This window comes from Mus musculus, chromosome 5 (assembly GCF_000001635.26).
Source record: "Mus musculus strain C57BL/6J chromosome 5, GRCm38.p6 C57BL/6J".
In the NCBI taxonomy this organism is placed as follows: Eukaryota; Metazoa; Chordata; class Mammalia; order Rodentia; family Muridae; genus Mus; species Mus musculus.
Genome location: NC_000071.6, coordinates 66,171,277 through 66,192,219, shown reverse-complemented (window position 1 = coordinate 66,192,219; position 20,943 = coordinate 66,171,277). Strand labels below are relative to the sequence as shown.

At 45.3% G+C, this 20,943-nt stretch overlaps 2 long non-coding RNA genes and 1 pseudogene across 11 annotated transcripts in view; 2 read left to right on the top strand and 1 right to left on the bottom strand.

Moving 5' to 3' along the window:
- Positions 1-884: 884 nt before the first annotated feature.
- The window catches only part of 1700126H18Rik (RIKEN cDNA 1700126H18 gene), a 24,729-nt gene continuing 4,670 nt past the window's right edge, over positions 885-20,943 (top strand). Inside the window, exons 1-2 of the long non-coding RNA NR_040695.1 lie at positions 885-946; positions 12,018-12,203. This is a non-coding gene — a long non-coding RNA (RIKEN cDNA 1700126H18 gene). The remainder of the gene's footprint in view (positions 947-12,017; positions 12,204-20,943) is intronic.
- Positions 16,861-17,257, top strand: Gm43772 (annotated as a pseudogene).
- Gm26725 overlaps positions 17,275-20,943 on the bottom strand; it is a 23,942-nt gene continuing 20,273 nt past the window's right edge. For 4 of the 10 annotated variants that reach the window (XR_001785062.2, XR_001785064.2, XR_001785067.2 and 1 more), the window contains 2 exons: positions 18,538-18,606; positions 17,275-18,141 (listed from right to left, as the gene is read on the bottom strand). This is a non-coding gene — a long non-coding RNA (predicted gene, 26725). The other 6 variants (XR_001785069.2, XR_001785065.2, XR_001785066.1 and 3 more) reach the window with 6 other exon arrangements.

Below are 20,943 nucleotides of genomic sequence, written 5' to 3'. Positions count from 1 at the left end.
CCACCCAGCTTGACCTCCTTGACCTCCTGCCTCAGTCTCCTGAACTCAGAGTTTAACGGTGAGCAGAATTCAGAAACATTTGAAGGATAAGAAGGACTGGATGTGAGTATCCTTCGAGAGCAGAGTAAGACCCCTGACTGACAGCCAGCAAGGAGACAGGAACCTTGGTCCTACCCTATAATGGATGATAATTCTCCTAATAACAGGGACACAGTCCTCATTAGAAGGGGGTACAAAATACTCGCAGGAGGAAATATGGAAACAAAGTGTGGAGCAGAGACTACCCCACCTGGGGATCCAGCCCATATACAGTCACCAAACCCAGACACTATTGTGGATGCCAAGAAGTGCTTGCTGACAAGAGCCTGATATAGCTGTCTCCTGAGAGTTGAAGGGGTTTACAGCCCAATAGGAGGAGGAACAATATCAACCAACCAGACCCTTCAGAGCTACCAGGGACTAAACCACCAACCAAAGAGTAGACATAGAGGGACCCGTAGCTCCTGCTGTATATGTAGCTGAGGATGGCTTTGTTGGGCATCAATGGGAGGAGAGGCCCTTGGTTCTATGAAGGCTCGATGCCCCAGTGTAGGGGAATGGCAGGGCGGTGAGGTGGGAGTGGGTGGGTGGGGAGGGGAGCAACCTCATAGAAGCAGGGGGAGGGGAGATGGGATGGGGGGTTGGGAAGGCAAAACTAGGAAAGGGGATAACATTTGAAATGTGAATTAATAAAATATCCAATAAAAAATAAGAGAAAAATAACATTACAGTTTATTTGAGATTAGTAAATAAACAAAAATCCCCCCACCCCCAATAAAACCAGGGACACACTGAGAAGAACTCTAGGTGAGAACTGTGGGTATCAACTGTCGGTGAACCCTCTTGTAAGACTGAGCACTGAGCTCGGTTAAGCCCACTGAAACTCAAGCGATCCAGGATGGAGGAAGTAAGTATAGTTCCCACCATTCCTGTACGTGCTAATTTGTTACACCGCAGCAAAACACTGCCGCAGCATTAACACCTCCGTGGAGGAAGATGAGGCTCCGAGAGCTTCACTGGCTAGAACCATCCCACCGGAGAGAGAGCGTGGGATTGACGTAGTAGACACACCTGCCCGCATCGCTGGCGTGAGAGAGAAATAAAGCTCTCTCTGACGGAGGAAGAGGGTGACTAAGATTCCTACTTATTTTTAGACACAAACATGAAACTATCCTGCACAATAGCTTGGTTTTCTGTAAGGATGAGGGCCCGTGGGAGGGGCCCCTGTTGGCTTGTTAAGGTATGTGAATTGTCTCCTTTTTAAATTAAAGCGTGAGGTGGCTGGTTTTCTACACGTGCTAAGCTAGGTGGATTCAGGTAGATTAGCAGCAAGCAGCAGTTAGGGAGACAGAGGCAGTGGCCTTGTTCACACACAAAAACACACCCAACACATAGCCCTCTCATGGAGGCCTAGCCACGTCAGTCTCGGGTTTCATAGAGACCTGGCAGGTTAACAGGGAGTTGCTGGTACAGAGTTTGTCATTCTGATCTGCTTCACCCACACACTCCTGTGACCTTCCCTCCTGTCTTACCGCCCCCTCCACCCAGGTCACATGACCTCCTTCCTCTCCAGAAGTAGCCAAGCCTTTCTAACGCAGGCATAGAAGGAATACTCTTACTCTAGTTTCTGCCCTGCCTTCACGTCTTTACTCAAAAGGCTGCTTCTTCTTCTTCTTCTTTTTTTTTTTTTTTTTTTTGGATATATTGGGGCCCAAGAGAACGCTCAGCCGTTAAGACCGCTGCTTGCTCTTCCAGAGGTCCTGAGTTCAATTTCCAGCAACCACGTGGTAGCTCACAACCATCTGTAATGAGATCCGATGCCCTCTTCTGGTGTGTCTGAAGACAGCTACAGTGTACTCATAAAATAAATAAAATAAATAAATTTTTTAAAAAGAGAGATTAAAAAAAAGAAAAGGGGGCTGGGCGGTGGTGGCGCACACCTTTAATCCCAGCACTTGGGAGGCAGAGGCAGGCAGCTTTCTGAGTTCGAGGCCAGCTTGGTCTACAAAGTGAGTTCCAGGACAGCCAGGGCTATACAGTGAAAAAACAAACATATATATATATATATATATATATATATATATATATATAGAGAGAGAGAGAGAGAGAGAGAGAGGGAGAGAGAGAGAGAGAGAGTGGGTAGCCTATCTTTATTGTCTGTCTTTATGGTGGCTGGGGAGGGGTGGTATAAGTGTATGCGGCACGAGTGCCTGTGTGCGCAGGGCAGAATCATACTGGCGCCTTGCACAATACCTTTTGAGGTAGCATCTCTCAGTGAAACTAGGGCTCACCATTTTGTCTAGACTGGTTTGCCAGTGAGCCCCAGATCCTCCAGTCTCCCCACCCTAGCCCTGGATCTCAGGTGCTTTTTAGATGGGGTGCTGGGAACCTGCCCTCTAGCCCTCTCTCTACTCACGGGAGCAGCGCCCCGCCCCCATTTTTTTGTTTGTTTGTTTTTTTTGTTTGTTTTTTGTTTTTGTTTTTATAATACTGGGAGTTGAACCGAGGGGCTGACGCTGGAAGGCAAATGTCCTGCTGCTGAGCTGTGTCCCCAGCACCTTGATAATCTGATATGCTTACACACACAAATGTACAGAGGCTCCTGCTATAGGTTTAGAGGTGGAGTCAAGCTTTCAGCACGTACTTCATCCCCTGCACAAAAGATACTCGTGGTTGTGTTAGCAGTTAGTGTATTTCCCCATGCTGGAATGTAAGCTTTGGGGCAATAGACAACAATAGTCCCTCTCCCCCTCTTCTCCCTTATTGGATCTCATTATGTTCCCTTTCTGGTCTCCTGTCAGGGTCTTCTAGGGTTCAAGAGTTCTTTCTGCCTTGGCCCCCTATTAGCTGAGACTGTAGACACAGGCTATCATGCCCTTACTCTGCTCTGTTTCCTTCATCATCATACCCCAGCCTGACTTCCAGAATGGTTCACAGCTCATAGTAGAGGTTCACAAACAAACAAAAAGGCATTTGCGGCTAGAAAGATGGCTCAGCAGTTAAGAACACTGACTGCTCTTCTGGAGGTCCTGAGTTCAAATCCCAGCAACCACATGGTGGCTCACAACCATCCATAATGAGATCTGATGCTCTCTCCTGGTGCGGCTGAAGACAGCTACAGTGTACTTAGATATAAATCTTAAATTAAATAATTATTTTTAAAAATTTGTATCTCTTCAAACAATGTATCCAGTGTGAGCTATCCTTCTAACTCCTCCAGCTTCCACTGTTCTGACAGGATTTGCTAGCCAGTCCAAAGCAGAAAAGCTACTTTGCTTGCATACATCCATAAAATTCAGAACAAGATTAAAATCTGGAGACAGTATGGTACAGGAATGAAGTCCCTTCTTGCCTTTAGCAGTCACGTGATGGGGAGTGGTCCAGACGGCCTATATTCTCAGGGGAAGGATGAGGAGTCTGTGTAAAGAGGCTGGAGCAGGCCGGGTGTGGTGGCGCACGCCTTCAACCCCAGCACTTGGGAGGCAGAGGCAGGCAGATTTCTGAGTTCGAGGCCAGCCTGGTCTACAGAGTGAGTTCCAGGACAGCTAGGGCTACACAGAGAAACCCTGTCTCGAAAAACCAAAAAAAAAAAAAAAAAAAAAAAGAGGCTGGAGCAGATAGGCCTAGAGATTTCCTCCTGTGCTCCACTCCTTTGAAACTAGAACCCAGTTGGTAAGAGAATCAGGAAATATTGGTTCTTGCTCTATATTAAATGTACGCTGGATGTGCATGTTTCTTTGATGTCCTTCTGAGGTCAGATCTCAGCTCTTTGAAGGAACTGAATAGCAGCCAGGTTGGCTGTATCTGTGAGCCCTTACTTAGCCTCTGCTCTTTCAAGACCTGAGTCCATCTGTTCAAGAGGGCGTGGCTTAAGACTAAAATATTGGTTTCGAAAAGTTAGGTATGTCGGCACAGCACTTTGGAAGAGAGGCAGGAGGATTGCGATGAGTTTCAAGTCAGCTTTGGCTACCTGGTAAATTCCAGAGCATTTGGGGCAACAGTGTGAGACCTTGTCTGGAGGAAAGGAAGAAGGGGAGGGAGAAAAGGAGACTTGTTTTTAAATTTACTTAATTTCCTTTTATGTGCAATGGTATGCCCGTCGGTGCGAGGGATCCAGTTCTATATCACCCAGAACCAGAGTTATAGTCTTGAGCTGCCATGTAGGTGCTGGGAATTGAATCAGGCTCATCTGGAAGAGCAGCCAGTGTTCTTAACCACTGAGGCATCTCTCCAGTCCCAGGAAGGAGATCTGTAATCCCAGTATTCAGGAGGTAGAAGCATGAGAATTGTGAACTTAAGGCCAATTTGGGTTATATAACAAATTCTTTGTCTACACAAAACAAAGAAAAGGAGGGAGACAGAGAGAGGGGAGGGGCAAGTGAGGAGCTGGGGCTGTAGCTTAGTGGCAGAATGCTTCTATAGATGATCGAGGCCCCAGGTTTGACTTCCTGTCCTGCAAGAAAAAAAAAAAAGGAAGGAACTCCACATCCAGAAATGATGGCCCACTCCTGCAGTCCTGGTGGTCAGGAGGTAGAAGCAAAAGGTATTTGGAGGGTAGCCTGGGCTACGTAGTGCGTCTTAGCACAGTCTGGGCTTAATGGTGAGACCTTGTTTTGGAAAGACATGAAAACAAGCTACTAGGACAGACAGACCAACAGTAGTAAATGAGAAGGGAGCCCCTGACATCAGAGTCAGAAATGGTTCTGTGAGGTGTGAAAAGATGTTTTGCTTTCGACTAGTGATATGTGCTAAGGGAGGAAAGAGAACAATCTTAAAGAACAGTGTGTAGGAAAGACTGAGTTAACCTTCTCCAGGGAAGACCTTTCTAAAGCTGGTCCTCAGAAGATGAGATACATCCAGCCGTGGACAGAACATTCCGCATGGGTGAACACACCCATTAAGACCTCTAGACGGGAAAGGCCAGAGTATGATAGCATCTGGCAAAGGCCACAGTGTAGAGGGTGGACGTAGCTACTGAGCAGTCAACAGCAGGAGGTGAGTCAGGGAGACAGGCAGGGCTCTCACAGGTGAGTGAGATCTCAGAAGTCAAAATGAGGGCCAACAACCAACTAGGTTTATTATCCCCAAGTGGGGGCTTCCAGGCATTCGTTCGGGGCTGCAGTAGGTGGTCACTGAGGGATTTTTTTTTTTTTTTTGATTTTTGAGACAGGGTTTCTCTGTATATCCCTGGCTGTCCTGGAACTCACTTTGTAGACCAGGCTGGCCTTGAACTCAGAAATCTGCCTGCCTCTGCCTCCTGAGTGCTGGGATTAAAGACGTGCACCACCACCGCCCTGCCTGAGGGGTCTTAAGTAGGGAACATGAAGCGATTTCTGTTGGTAAAGGACATGGTGTTGTGAGCGTAGGTGTGGCTAAGGTGTAGAAGAGGAGCAAGAAGAGGAGGAGAAGCCACCTCGCCAGAGGCTGCATGCAGTCCTCTGTGCAAGGCTTGGTGATGGGAGGACACAGGCTCGGGCTGAGGTGTCAACAGAGACAAGCCGTGCTTAGAAGGTACAATGGAGATGCCTCAGGAATGCAGGTGTGGAAGAAAAGGGGTTAAAGATGGTACCCGGACTAGATGCAGCCAGTCCTTAGAAACCAGAACAGAGTGAATAGCAGGGTATGGTGACGCAGAGGCCATAATCCCAACAGTTGGCAGGTGGAGGCAGGAGGATCAAGGGTTCAAGGTCATTCCAGTCTCAATAAACCCACAACATAGAGACAGTACTCTGGAGAAAATGCATCCCTAGTGAACACAGAGGCTTTTGCTGGTCTCTAAACAATGTAAGATGGCAATATTTCCATGGCACTTACCCTCTGCTTAAGGAAGTAAGGAAGGATGCAAGTTGGTTAAATGTGCATCCTGGAAGGCAGATGGTGGTATATGCCACCTAGTTCTTTGAAGGTAGAGTAACAGGATAAAGTTCGTGGGCAGCCTGGGCTATAAATGAAGACCTTTTATCAGAAGCAACAGGGTGGTGAAGTGGCTCAGCAGGTAAAGAAGCTGCCAACACCCTGGAGCCTATGTAGTAGAAGAAAGTAATTGACTCCTAGAAATTATCTTCTGGCATCTATGCTTGTGCTATAGCGCGCACACACACACACACACACACACACACACACACACAGAGCCACAGATATTCACAGATGTGGATAACATATCCACAGGGTCATGATCCCATCCACTCCTGTGGATACAGAGGCACACGTGTGGTTGGTTTTATAGCAGAGGGAACGAGGAGGTCCACCTACTATGGACATCTCTGGTAGACAGGGATGAAGAACCCAGAGTCCTGCTGAAGAAAAGCAGGTGTTATTCAAAGTAAGAATGGTCTTTTTATAATCGTGTTAGCTTCCTGTTGCTATAACAAAATACCCAAGAAAATCAACTTATAAGAAACAAAGGTTTGTTTTTAACTCCCAGTTTCAGAGATTTGAGTGCATGGTATGGTTACTAGGCTCTGTTTTATTTGCACCTATTTGTGGTATGAAGCTTATGGTGGAGCAAAATTCCTCACTTCAGGGCAGACAGACGGCAAAGATGAGAGAGGTGGTGGTGTTGGGGTGACAGAGAGCCCTTAGGGGCATGCTACAGGACCCACTATTATCATGTGGTTGTGGAAATTAAATTTTAGGACCTCTGCTCACTCTGGTCAACCCTGCTCGATCCGGTCAGCCCCTGCTTGCTCTGGCCCAAAGATGTATTTATTATTATACATAAGTACACTGTAGCTGACTTCAGACTAGAAGGGGGCATCAGATCTCATTATGGGTGGTTGTGAGCCACCATGTGGTTGCTGGGATTTGAACCCAGGACCTTCGGAAGAGCAGTCAGTGCTCTTACCCACCGAGCCATCTCACCAGCCCCCAATTTCATTTTAATCTAATTACTAGGCTGGCTAATTTACCCAATGTACCATTATATCTATATTGGTCGCCCTTTTTGTTAGTATGGGCATCTACATGATGTACGTACACATTAACTTCTTTGGCTATATTATATAATTTCATCCAAAATTTCTTGGACCATACACCCTTGCCATTAATTTTCCAATCATTCACTTTCCATTTTCCTGACCATATATCTATACTGTTGGCTATGCTGTTGGCTATGCACCATGGGTCAGTGAACAAGTGTAGTACATTTTGATTTTCTTTGAGGCTTTGCCTAGTGCAGCTGCGACTACTTCTGTGCATTGTACAGATCTAGCTGCTCCGTGTTCCGTGATCACCATTCCAACCCTGGGTCTGTAGGCTGCTGCCTTCCACAAGAGCACGTTCTGTTTACTAGGTGCGGAGCCACCTATAAACCAGGCATTAACCAGGGAAGGCTAGTACTCTCCTGTCCCCCAGTGCCCTAGTGGTACCTGTTGCTGGGGAGGGATGGCATTTGGGATGATTAATAATCCCTGTGAAGTCATAGGGCAGTTGGTCAGAAGTATCGACCCTGATGCCTTTGGCACCAACCCCTTTGCTCTGGTACCGTACGAGAGCAAAGGAGCTCCGCCAAGTACCATTTTCACTGTAGTACTTTCCCTCCCATGGGTCGACCGGCCCATGCTTCCTCGGGTGCCTTGATCCAATCTAGGATCGGGATGGCTGTTCTGAGTAGTACTTGGCTGTTCTGCAGCATGCTGGGGCAAGTTTTAAAGGCCTCATATGCTGTCCAAATTGTTTTCTCAAATAGAGAGAATTTGTTTTCTGACCACGGGAAGCATTTACAATAGAAACCTACTGGCCATTCTCCACCATTTCAAAAGGCAAAGATACTTCAAATCCCATACTGTTTTAGGTACAATATGTCTAAATAAATGATATCATCTGGCTGGATGTATTGTAGCTTCTGATATTCCTTTGTACATTCTTGCACTGTTTTCACAGCTTGTTCTTGGGGTTTATCCCAAATGAAATCATTTGCTTTCCTTGTAATACTATACAAGGGCTGCAGAGTGACTTTTACACATGATATGTGTTGTCTCCAATATCCAAATAAACCTCTAAGATGTCGTACCTGTGTTTTATTGGTTGGTGCTTTAAGCTGTTCCAGTTTACCTATGGGTTCTGTAGGTATTTCTGGTCCTGTAGTGGACCATATTACACCAGAGATCTTGACCTTTGTACCTGGTCCTGATGCCTTAGCCTTATTAATGGTCTAACCATCATCTCTCAATACTCTTATGGTTTGTCTACTGTTTTCTGTAGATTTTCCTTTTCTTGTACTATTATCAAAGGGTCATCAACATATGAACATATACTACAGTTAAGTGCTGGTGTGACCTCATCCAGTGACCATCTTAGAACGTTGTGGGTAATGATTGGGCTGTTTATGTGTCCTTATGCTACTCTTAGAAATAGGTACTGTCGCCGGGCAGTGGTGGCGCACGCCTTCAATCCCAGCACTTGGGAGGCAGAGGCAGATGGATTTCTGAGTTTGAGGCCAGCCTGGTCTACAGAGTGAGTTCCAGGACAGCCAGGGCTACACAGAGAAACCCTGTCTTGAAAAACCAAAAAAGAAAGAAAGAAAGAAAGAAAGAAAGAAAGAAAGAAAGGAAGGAAGGAAGGAAGGAAGGAAGGAAGCAAGGAAGGAAGGAAGGAAGGAAGGAAGGAAGAAAAGAGATGGGCGTTGTCTTTCTTGCCAAGTGAATGTGGTGAATTCTCTGCTTTGTGGGTGCTGTGGTAAAGCCAAAGAACATGTCTGACAAATCTATAGTTATCAGCCTTTGTGGGTGCTGCTTTCTTAATCCCCCTGAAAAGTATCTTCTACATCTAGTAATTGTCCTGGCGGTTTAGGGGACAATTCATTAGTTCTCCTATAATCTACTGTCTTTTGCCACTTACCATTTGGTTTTAAAACCGGCCAAATCGGACTGCTGAAATGGAAGCTATGAGTTGGTTCACGTACCCCTTCCTTTAGTAGGGTTTAATGGTTTCAGCTATCTCCTCACTTCCTCCTCCCGTTGGGTATTGCGGCATAAATGAGGGTTTAATTGGTGCTAGTCTTATGGGTCCTATTTTCACATCTACTAGATTACCTTTTACTTTGGCAATCTTTTTAAAATTTAGGAAATTCAGGAAAAAGTTTTGAAATCATTCAGAAGTCTAAAATATTTTCTGGTGCACTGCAACATGCAAAACCCAAGGGAATCGTTTTGTCCTATACCATTAATTCTAACTTACATACTGGCACTATGGATTCTCCCGCCACTTGTTCTATATTTATTTTTTCCTTACTTGGTATAATGTCTGGTAGTCCTGTGTATATATTAACATCTCTGCCTGGGTCAATTAGCCATCTAACGTTTATCTTCTTATTCTTAATTCTTAGGGGCAACAATATGGTCTTATTGGCCCTGACTTGATTCCTGTTGGGGAGGTATACACGTTTGCCTTCTTATAACTGGGCCCTGGTTCTTCCTCTGTACTGGTGGCCACTTTTGTTATGTCTTAGGTTTGCTCCCTCCAAAAACCCTATTCGGTGTATCCCTCTGTGGGGTTCTGTTTACAAATGGCATTCCAGGTTTTCTGCAAAAGAAATCTAATATTTGTGAATGGTCTGAAAAATCTGGGTGTTCTCCTTAATTTAAACGACTTTCTTCTTATATTTAATGTTACTACTTTTTCTTGGTCTAACTCCTTGCATCCTTTAGAGAAATCAATTACCTCAGAAATAGTTCTGCAGTTTTGAAGTGGTCATGCCAAATTAATTCTCATGTGTGGTGGTGCCCCCTTAATTAAAATTCTTTTGAGCTGTGGTATAAATAGAGCAACCTGTGGTGTAGCTACTTGGTTATATATAAACCACAGTTCTCCTACTTGTCTCTCTAGCTGAATGGCCTCTTGGGAAGCGTTCCATTTTGCTGCTGCTTCAAATTGTGTAAGGTCTAAAAGTGGAAATGCATAGCTCCAGATTGTGGTTATCCAGTCCAGGAGAAGGCGTACATTGCCTCGAGCCATGTCTAGGACTTGCTCTAAAGCATCATATACTGCTGGGTTCTCTACTATAGTCTTAATTTTCCTCATCTCTGATTCTGACAGTGTGACTGTGTCTGTCCTTTCCCCCAGAGCTTTATCATATAGGATGCATCTTCCATTCCATTCTGGGCATCTTCTTGTCTCCACTGATTTAGGTCTTGAGGAGTCTATGGTCTAATTTCTATTTGTTGCTCAAGCTGTCCCTCATCATGGTTACCAAATACTGTGACTCTTCTGGGTGTATTAACCTTGGAAGATGTCACTGGGAAGGGATATGGCTCTGGGTTCATTTAAGACAGCATCTTTGAAAGGATTGTGTTGCTCCCCACTTCTTAGTTATATTAGTGGCTAGTCTTTTGCCCATTAGTCTGTCTTTATCTATGTCTACTATGGTTTTCATCAGTATTGCTGGGACTTCTTTACTGGTTGCGTATTCTAGCGATGGCTCTACTCCTTGTGGATTTGTTAGAGACCTCAGTCTTCACTTCTTTAAACCCAACTTTCCTTTTGGCCTTATTCTTTGTTCCAAGCTATTTCCTCTCTGTGGGATCTGTGGCATCTGGACTCTTTCATGGCTCTAAAGCCGTTAGTTTCTTCATTCTAGTATTATTATATACGCTAGGGAGTATAGAGCTTTAATTGTTTTCTTTTTTTACATACCAACCGAAGGTAGTTTGCGGTAGGTTTATTACTTTCTCCAATAATTTATCTGCCCTTCTCAGCAGGCATTTGGCCAAGCAGTCTCTCGTGGGTGTCCCTGCACCTTCCTCTCTTCCACTGAGCTCACAGCAGTTGGCTTTAAGGTGTAGGTAATCAGCTATTGATGAGGGCCCTCTTCCCGGCCCTTCCCACTATGGCTTTGGGGTGGTGGACCTTTCTTTCACTACCTCCCTTAGAGCTCTGGCTAGCTCTCTCTGCTCCTAGGCTGCAATTAATTTTGTATGACCAAAAGCATATTGCAGTTTGGTAACATTTAGGATGGTCAGGACAGCTATAGCCTTAGAGGGTTCAGTTTCCTTCTCAGGTTCCCACCTTGAAGGTGGAATCCTGCTGACTACCCCAACTGTCATGAGTCACGTCCGGCTTAAGGCCAGGAAGAGAGAGATGGAGTCCAGATACCATTTGATCTGAAGGTGTATTCACTGCAATGACAAGTATCAGTCCACAACATATATGGGATACCTGACTCAGAAGCAAGCAGCGGAGAGACTCGCAGCAAGATTTGCAATATATCTGTCACTCGGAGGCTGCGGCTCCTTCCTCTGGATCCTCTATCCTGATTCAGCCAGGACAGCAGTCAGTCGTCCTCTGGTCTGAGAGCAAGAACGCATCAGGACTTTTTTTGTTGTTGTTGTTGTTTTGAGACAGGGTTTCTCGAAGAGCAAGAAAGCATCAGGACTGGTTTTTTTGTTTGTTTGTTTTTTTGAGACAGGGTTTCTCTGTATAGCCCTGGCTGTCCTGGAACTCACTTTGTAGACCAGGCTGGCCTCGAACTCAGAAATCCGCCTGCCTCTGCCTCCCCAGTGCTGGGATCAAAGGTGTGCGCCACCACACCCAGCTAGCATCAGGACTTTTGCCTTCTTGCTGTGAGCCCCTGCTTTTATTATCCTCAAGGGGCAATCGCACTTCAGCCAATCACACGCTAGCATTGCATTACGTCATTGCATTGTACTTCTTTATTGTTGTTTTTTTTTTCTTTTTCTTTTTCTTTTTCTTTTTTTCCGAGACAGGGTTTCTCTGTATAACCTTGGCTATCCTAGAACTCACTCTGTAGACCAGGCTGGCCTGGAACTCAGAAATCTGCCTCCCTCTGCCTCCCAAGTGCTGGGATTAAAGGCATCCGCCACCACTGTCTGGCTCATAGTACTTCTTCCTTGTCTGCTACACACAGCTGACATGAGCAAACTGGTCATCGTGGTAACATCTAACTCAGTCCTATTCTTACTTCTTGTTTACATGCTCTCTACAAATGGGTTCCACCTTCTAAACTCACGTCACCTCCCAAGAGCCTATGAAATCTGGCCATCAGAACCCTGTTGATCTACCTAGCACTCCACCTCTGAATTGCTGCATCAGACCAAGCCTAGGAGGCCTGGGGAACCAAGGACATCCCACACAGCACGTTGATCACCTGAATGGAATTTTACACGTGCTGCGGAAGAACAGGTTCCCTTAATTTGCCTAAAGCCATGGTAAGTTGCAGAACTAACAGCGGCACCAATCAATTCCTGGAGTCTCTTGCTTTGCCTGTCTTTAAAAGAATGTTCATTTATTATGGATAAAGGTGTGTTTAGGCACACCATGTGTGTACCAGTGCACGGGGTTAGAAATCGTTAGATCCCTAAAATTGGGGTTCCATGTAGTTGTGAGGCCCGTGATTTGGGTGCTGGAAAGTGGGGTCCCCTGCAAGAGCAGTGCATGTTCTTAACCACTGGGCCATTTTTCTAGCCGTACCTCCTTACACCCCTTTATTTTCTTGAGACAAAAATATCATTATGTAGTCCTGGATAGCCTGGAATACAGAGATCTGACTGCCTCTGTCCCTTAATACTGGGGATAAATGTGTATGCCAGCACACTGGGGGGTTTTGGTGATGGCGGTAAAGGTGTTGGTGATTTTTAAATGAAATAGGGTCTCTATGTAGCTCAGAATACCATTGAACACACCATCTTCCTGCCTCAACTCTTGCATGCTGAAATTACATGCATGTACCACTACATCCAGGTCTGGCCCTCTTCAAACACTCTTTTGATTAGGATAGGTAAACTGAATAGCATTTTATGTGAGAGTAAGACATGGACTTTTAAATTCATACACTAGGTGTCTTCTTACTACTTATGAGACACGGGCACATACATAATAAAAACATTCCTAAGATTTGGGATGTGGCTCAAAGGCAGAGCACCTGTCTAGCATGTGCCCAGCCCTAGGTATTATTTCAGCACCGAAAGGGAGGGGATACACCCGAGCTTCTGTTTCCTTAGAGACAGAACACACACACACACACACACACACACACACACACACACACTGGCTTGTAGATCTATTTTAGGTTGGTTTTGTTGCTGTTTTTGAAGCAGGGTCCTAACTGGTCTGGAACTGGCTATGTAGAACAGGCTGGCCTCAGACTCATAGAGAGCTCCCCAACTCTGCCTCCTGAGTGCATCTCATGGTGTCTTTCCCTTTAAAGGTTTACCTCATTATTTATGTTGTGTGTGCTCAAGTGCCCAGGTGTGCATGTGCATGGCATGTAGACATGGGGTGGAAGCCAGAAAAGGGCATCAGGTCCTCTGAAGTTATAGAAGAACGTGGGCAGCAAGAGACGGGCATTACAAACTGAATTTTTGTCCTCTGGAAGAGAGGCAAGCATGAGCCACCTCTCCAATCCCCAAACCTCTAATGTGTTTTAAGCTAGCTATGCATCTCTTACAATAATTTAAATAATAAAGTACACTGGGGGAAAAAGGAACAGGGACTGGCAAGATGGCTTGGTGGGTAAAGCACTTGTCATCCAAGACCAAGGACCTCTGTTTGATCCCCCAAATGCAGGTAAAGGTGGAAGGAGACAACTCATTCCATAAAGTTGTCCCCTCTGGCCTCCACATAAGTGTTGTGATATATGTATCACACACACACACACACACACACACACACACACACTAATACTAAAACATAAAAAAGCTAAAATATAAAATTTTATTTTAAAATATATATTGAATATATATACACACACATTTTAAATAAATATATATAAAGGCCACCTTTAATTCAATACTCAAGAAGCAGATGTAGGCAGATCTTCATGACTTCAAAACCAACCGGATTTACATATCACTTTACAAGCCAGCCAGGTCTATACAATAAGACCATATCTTAAAAGAATAAAGTAAAAAAAAAAAAATCTGGGCATGATGCACACCTTTCACCCCAGCACTTGGGAAGCAGGTACAGGAGTATCTGTCTCTGTGTGTTTGAGGCTAGCCTGGATGACATAGTAAGTTTGAGAACAGCCAGGCTGTGTAGACTGAGCCTGTCTCAAAAAAATAAAGATAAAACCAAATAGGAGACAGAGAGATGGCTTAGTAGTTAAGAATGTCTACTGCTCCCCGTAAAGGATCTGAGTTCAGTTCCCAGCACTCACATCTTACAGCTTACAACTATTGTAGCTCCAGCTCACGTGCAAACATCTACAAAGATGCACACATAGGGAGGGGAGAATTAAAAATATAAGTAAATAAATAAAGCAAACAGACATTGAGAGCTGGGCAATAAGTGTGAATTATTTCCCAGGGCAGGCATAAATTTAGAATATCATACAGAGATTTGGTCATGCCAAAAGAGCTTTTCATTCTAATCTTTCTAATCTTACTAACAATAAGAAGTATGAACTAAGTAATCAATACAAATATCATCATTAATAAATGTCTTGTGGGGCAGTGGTAGTGCACACCTTTAATCCCAACACTTGGGAGGCAGAGGCAGGCAGATTTCTGAGTTCGGGGCCAGCCTGGTCTGCAGAGTAAGTTCCAGGACAGCTAGGGCTACACAGAAAAACCCTGTCTCTAAAAACCAAAATAAATAAATAAATAAATAAATAAATACATACATACATACATACATACATACATAAATACATAAATAAATAAATATCTTAGTTACTTTTCTATTGTTATGACAAAACACCATTACCAGAGGGTTAGCAAGCATGACCATCAGGGTAGGGCATATGGCAGCAGGCAGGCAAGCATGACCACAGAGCAGTAGCTTGCATCTGGAAGCAGAGAGCTAACAGGGAATGGTATGGGCTTTTGAAACTTCAAAGTCTGCCACAGTGACCAGCCTCTTCCAACAAGGCCGTATCTTCTAATACTTGCCAAGTAATTTCATCAACTGTGGACCAAAGATTCAGATGTGTGAGCCTGTGAAAGCCACTCTTTTCCAGCCGCCACAATATGATATCCACATCTAGTTTATTATCTTAGTTACTCCTCTAGTGCTGTGCTAAGACACCAATAAACATGGCCAAGACGATGTTTCAAAGAAGGTGTTTAATGGAGCTTACTGTTCCAGAAAGTTAGTCTATGATGGCTGAGCAAAGACATGAAGACAGCTGAAGAGCAGCTCAGAGCTCGCATCTCGATCCACATCCACAAGGCAGAGAGAGACACACACACTCGAAATGGCATGAGCGTTTTGAAGTCTCAAAACCCTTTGTCAGTGACATAACTCCTCAAATAATGCCACACCTCCCAAATCTTCTCAAACAGTTCCACCATCTGGAGGTCCAGTGTTCAGACACATGAGCCTATGAAGGCCATTCTCATTCAAACTATCACACTCATCCCAGAACGATGTTCCCAAACTCAGCCTCACTTGCTTGGATGGTACTGTGGCCTGAAAAGTAAATTTCAGGCTAATGATAAGGCCCAAACACCTCCGCTGTGAGGCTTGATAAAACAATGAATGGGCTCTTGCCATTCATTGGGTCAGTGCTGTCATGGTCATGAAGCCAGTGAGCAGGCGGACGCATTGGCTACATGCAGTACGAAGTGCCAGTGTGAAATCCTGGACAGTAGCGGAAACTGACAAAGCACAAATAAAGTTGATCGCTTACCTAATAAGCTTGTATCAATGTTGGCTTTCTGGCTTTCATCATCAAGTCATAGTTATATGAGCCGGGAGTGGTGGCACACGCCTTTAATCCCAGCACTCGGGAGGCAGAGGCAGGCACATTACTGAGTTCGAGGCCAGCCTGGTCTATAAAGTGAGTTCCAGGACAGCCAGGGCTACACAGAGAAACCCTGTCTCAAAAAACCAAAAAAAAAAAAAAAAAAAAAAGAATTATAGTTATATAACACGTGGGCATTAGGGGAAGATGGGAAGAGAGGACTCTTTGATCAGCTCAACTTCTACTGCATTTTTACATGTACAGTTACTTAAAGGAGATCAGCGAGGATGGGAAGGGTTGAGAGCGTGACCGGGTGAATATGGTCAAAATACATTACATACATGTATGAAGATGTCGTGATGAAACCTATTGTTGTTGCTGTTATTATTGTTGCTGTTATCATTTAGAAACACATCTTGCTCTGTAGCCCAGTCGGACTGTGGTGGTTTGAATGAAAATGTCTCCCATATTTTCCTCCTTTATTGGAGGAAGTGTGTCACTAGGGGGCGGGCTTTGGGGTCTCAGACATTCAAGCCAGGCCCAGTGTGACATCTCTTCCTGCTGCCTGGGCAAGCAGATGTAGAACTCTCAGCGCCTTCTCCAGCACCCTGTTTGCCTGCATAAGATCACACTTCCCATCAAGACTGATAACGGACTAAACCTCTGTAAGCTAGCCACGGTGAAATGTTTTCCTTTATCCGAGTTGCCTTGGTCATGGTCTCTCTTCCCAGTTACAGAAACTCAACTAAGACACAGAGCTTAAACTTTCACTTTTCCTACTTTAGCTTCCCAAGTCACTGCCAGGACAAGCTTTTGGTTTGGCACAGAGTCTCAAGCTGGCCTGGAGCTTAAGATGCCTCTGCCTAATTGTTCCAAGAACTAGTATGGCAGATGTGTGTCCTCGAATCCAGCTAGGCATGGATTCTTCAGGCCCTCACTAAAACTGTGGTGGCCTGGTGATAGTTTAATATCCTTGCTTAGTGTTTCAGTATGAAAAGGCACTCGAGACTTTGGCTTGCTTGGCTCCCCACCTTTGTCCCAGAACCCTGGGGAGAAAAGACTCCCTTTCCAAGCCCAGGGCTCCATTCTCTGTGTCAAGAGTATGTTTCATTTTTTCTCAACAAAAAACAGTGGCTTTTTTTCCCCCGACATCTTAGTGAGGCTGCAGTGGTCCACACTGCTCTCTGAGCTTCGCCATGCCACCCAAAGACGACAAGAAGAAGAAAGATGCCAGAAAGTCTGCCAAAAAGGACAAAGACCCAGTAACTAAGTCTGGTGACAAGGCCAAGAAGAAGTGGTCCAAAGGCAAAGTTCGGGACACGTTGAACAATCTTGTCCTGTTTGACAAAGCAACATACGACAAACTCTGTAAGGAACTTCCCAACTATAAGCTTATTATTGCTCCGGCTGTGGTCTCCGAGAGACTGAAGATTCGCAGTTCCTTCCTTGGCCAGGGCAGCCCTCCAGGAACTCCTTAGTAAAGGACTTATCTAGCTGGTTTCAAAGCACAGAGCCCAAGTCATTTACACCAGAGACACAAAGGGTGGAGATGCCCCAGCTGCTGGCAAAGATACATGAACAGGTTCAATCAGCTGTGCATTTGGGAAAATAAAACTTTATTGAATCAAAACAACAACAGCAACAATAACAAAAAACAACAGTGGCAAAGGTATGCTATACAATCAGCAAGTGTGCAGACAGGGAACCGCGCATCCTGTCAGGAGGAAGCACACAAGCTAGCAGGCTCTTAAAGGGTCTGGTGAGTCAACTCAACTAGAAAAGCAGAAAATACGCTAATCGGTACGGTCGGGCTAGAGGGTGAGGGGAGGAAAAGACGCTGTCTATTCATAAAGTCTGATTCATTTGAAAAAGAAAGTCACATGCTATCAGGTTGGGATTTGTGCTTGCTGTGCAGAGCTGAAGTCCAGAGCCTCTGTAGTCTCAGGGGGGACTAAGTCATTATTTCACTGTGAACACAAAGAGCTCTTGCTTAGCATGCCCCCTCTCTGTAATTAACTCTCGAAAGCAGAAGATGAAGAATTGAACCTGAGAGGTCCTTGGCTACCGGCCAAGCACTTGGAGTCACTTATTTTATTTTTGGTGAAGGAACCAGAGCAGAGGGCCGAGTCCGCGGCTGCCGTCGTAGGCTGTGGGTCAGTCGCACTGACTGAAACGCTGAGATGATGAGTGTGCGTTTCTCTGTTGTCGAGCAAAGGGAGGTTTTCTTCAGAGACTCGCAGGGATGGCATGCGCCATCTTAGCTAATGGTGTGATAGCGAACATTAAACCAGCAGCCTGGGGAAATGGAAGGACTGATGCTTGCAGTGTTCGTGGGTTTCTGTGGTAAGACTGATACTCCGCTCCCAGCCATGGCCATTTCTAAGTGTTAGCCACCACCTTGGCACACCATTCACACTATTCGCACCGCTCAAATACAATATCCGTGTCGGAAAAACAGATGACTGTGGTAAAAATAATAGGGACTGAACACAATTATTTTCCACTTTATTATAAATGCAATTTATCTAATCAAAGTCTACATCATTTTATTTTTGCAATTACTTCGCTTAATTACTAGACCGTCAAATTCCTGGGGGGGGGGAAAAAAAGTAAGAACCAGCTATTCCCAGTCTGTCAAAGCTGATACCAGTCTGGTATAGAGTCATTATATACGGTTATAATCCCAGGTAACAAGAGAATGATAAGTTTCAGGCCATCCTGGGCTCTTAAATGCATAGCAAGTTCCAGGTCAATCAGAAAAAAGAGTGAGACCCTGTGTGTTAATTACTTTTCTCATTGTTATGATAAAAATATCCGACAAGAAGAAACTTGGAGGAGGAAGGTTTATTTTGACTCACCATGAGGATACAGCCAGTCCATCACCACGGAGGTGTGGTGGGGCGTGGAGGCAGATGGTAACATTGTATCTGAAGCGGAAAAGCAGAGAGAGATGGATGCTGGTGCTTAGCTTGCTTGCTTGCTTGCTTCTTTCCTTCTTTCCTCCCTCCTCCCCTCCCTCCCTCCCTTCCCTCCCCCCTCCCTCCTTCCCTCCCTTCTCTCCTCCCTCCCTCTCTTCCTCTCTCTCTCTCTCTCTTTCTTTCTTTCGTTCTTTTTCTTTCTTTCCAGGTCCCCAGCCCATAAGATGGTGTCACCCACACTGAGGGTGTGACCTTCCTGCTCAGTTAAACCTTCTGGAAATAGCCTCATAGACATGCCCGGAGTTATGTATGTTTTCCATGGTACTCTAGTTTCCCTCTGTTACCATGATTAAACACCCTATGAAATGCAACTGAAGGGAAGAATAAGTTTATCTGAATCACACTTCCATGTCACAATCCATCACTGAGAGAAGTCAGGGCAGGAACCTGAAGGCTGGGCTACTTGAGATTCTGTGTAGTATTGTTACCTCAGATCAAGGAATTCGTGACCAAGGAAACACAGCAGAAACCAAGGGGAACAATGCTTGCCAGCTGCATCACTGGTTCATGCCCAACTCCCTTCCTTTAAGAGATTAGGACCACCTGCCCAGGGAATGGAACCACCTGGAGTGGGCTGTCCTCCTGCATCATTTGGTAAGACAGTTCCCTAAAGACATGCACATAGGCTAACCTAATCTCTCTGCAATTCTCAATCAACGCTTTGCTCTCCAGTGACTCTAGACTGAGTGAAGACAATTAAGACGAAACAGGACACAAGGTGAGTCTAGATGCCGCCAAGAGACAATGAAATTCACTGTTACTATCACCCAGAAAAAGTTCCGGCATAAGAAGTTCTAGCTTGTAGTCCTGGACAAAAAGGAGCTCAGCAGAAACGTGCTTCCAACCAGAGCTCCAAGTGTTCACCAGCTGCTCCCTTCTTGTGTGACAGTACTGATTCTGGACATCCATTATTACCTGGCCAAAAGAGAAGACCACACCCACTTCTCTGTAGGTTATCTCTCCCAAATGTCTGATTTTATACAGGAGGACTGGAAACCTCAGGAGAGCCAAATAAGAACAGTAACAGCAGCAGACAGTGAGGAAAGACTACTACACAGGGCTGTTGAACCTCACAACAGTCCTAGACATAGCAACTATTGTTAATACTCTCATTTGTGTTCCTTTAAGAAAAGAGAGAGAGACAAGTTTATTTTTGATTAAGTTTATGTGTTTGTGGGTATGTACATGTGGCTGCAGATATCCAAGGAGGCCAGCAGATGATGTTGGTCCCCTGGAACTGGAGATGCAGGAGTTGTCAACTGATGCACATTGGTTGCTGGGAAATGAACTCTGGTCCTCTGAGAGAGCCATCTCTCCAGTCTGGTGGGTTTGTTTGTTTCTTTGTTTTCCCAAATAGGCTCTTGTACGGCTCAGACTGGCTACAGCACTTGAGAGAGGAGGTATGCACTTTGTCTGGGCAGCACAGTAGGGCTGATCCTAGTGTCGAAGATGCAGATGAGCTAGCCCAGGAACAGGGGAGCAAGAGAGCTGCCCCTGCCCCTTGCTGGCTGCAGTAGTGGGTGAGCTAGCTGGGTAGTGCTGGAGAACGAGCCCGGGTGGTGTGGGCTCAGGGCAGCTGGTGGACTGACCATCTCAGCTCCCTCCCAGGCCTAGATCATCCTTGGAGTTGGCCCACCCCAACATCAACCCCCATCTATGATTTGCTGGAGGGAATTAAAGGGTCAGTCCTGCAGATCCAACGCTGCAGGATCTCCATGACCCAGAGAGGAGTCCCACTGAGGATCTAGTATTGATGGTGTAGCAGAAGCCAGAGGCCTTGAAACAAACCAATGACTCATCTCCATGAACATTTGCAAATAAAGATGTGTGGACAAAAGGCTACACTGCATGCCACACTGTGGCACACTACAGCTTCCACTACAAGATTTTGCTTTGTTTTGTTTTCTTATTCTACCTTCTTTTCTTTTCGAGGGAAAGTTGCAAGGGCAGAGGGTGGATATGAAGGGACAGGGAGATCAGTGGGATTGGGGTGCATGTTATGAAAGTCACAAAGAATCAATAAAAAAAATAATAAAACCCTCTATCCATGCTTTGACCTGAGGCAAAAGAATGTTAATAAAGCGATAAAGTGAACAGAATAAAATCCAGAAGGAGAAGAGAGGAAGGAGGAGGAAGAGAGGGGAGGGGGGGGGAAGAAGGGGAGAAGGGGGAGGGGCGGGGGAGGAGGGAAGAAGGATATGGGTCAGAGGTTAAGAGCAGAAGATCTGGCTTTGATTCCCACTACCTCTGGCTTGGAGTTGGCTGTATCAAACGGCAGCTCCAGGG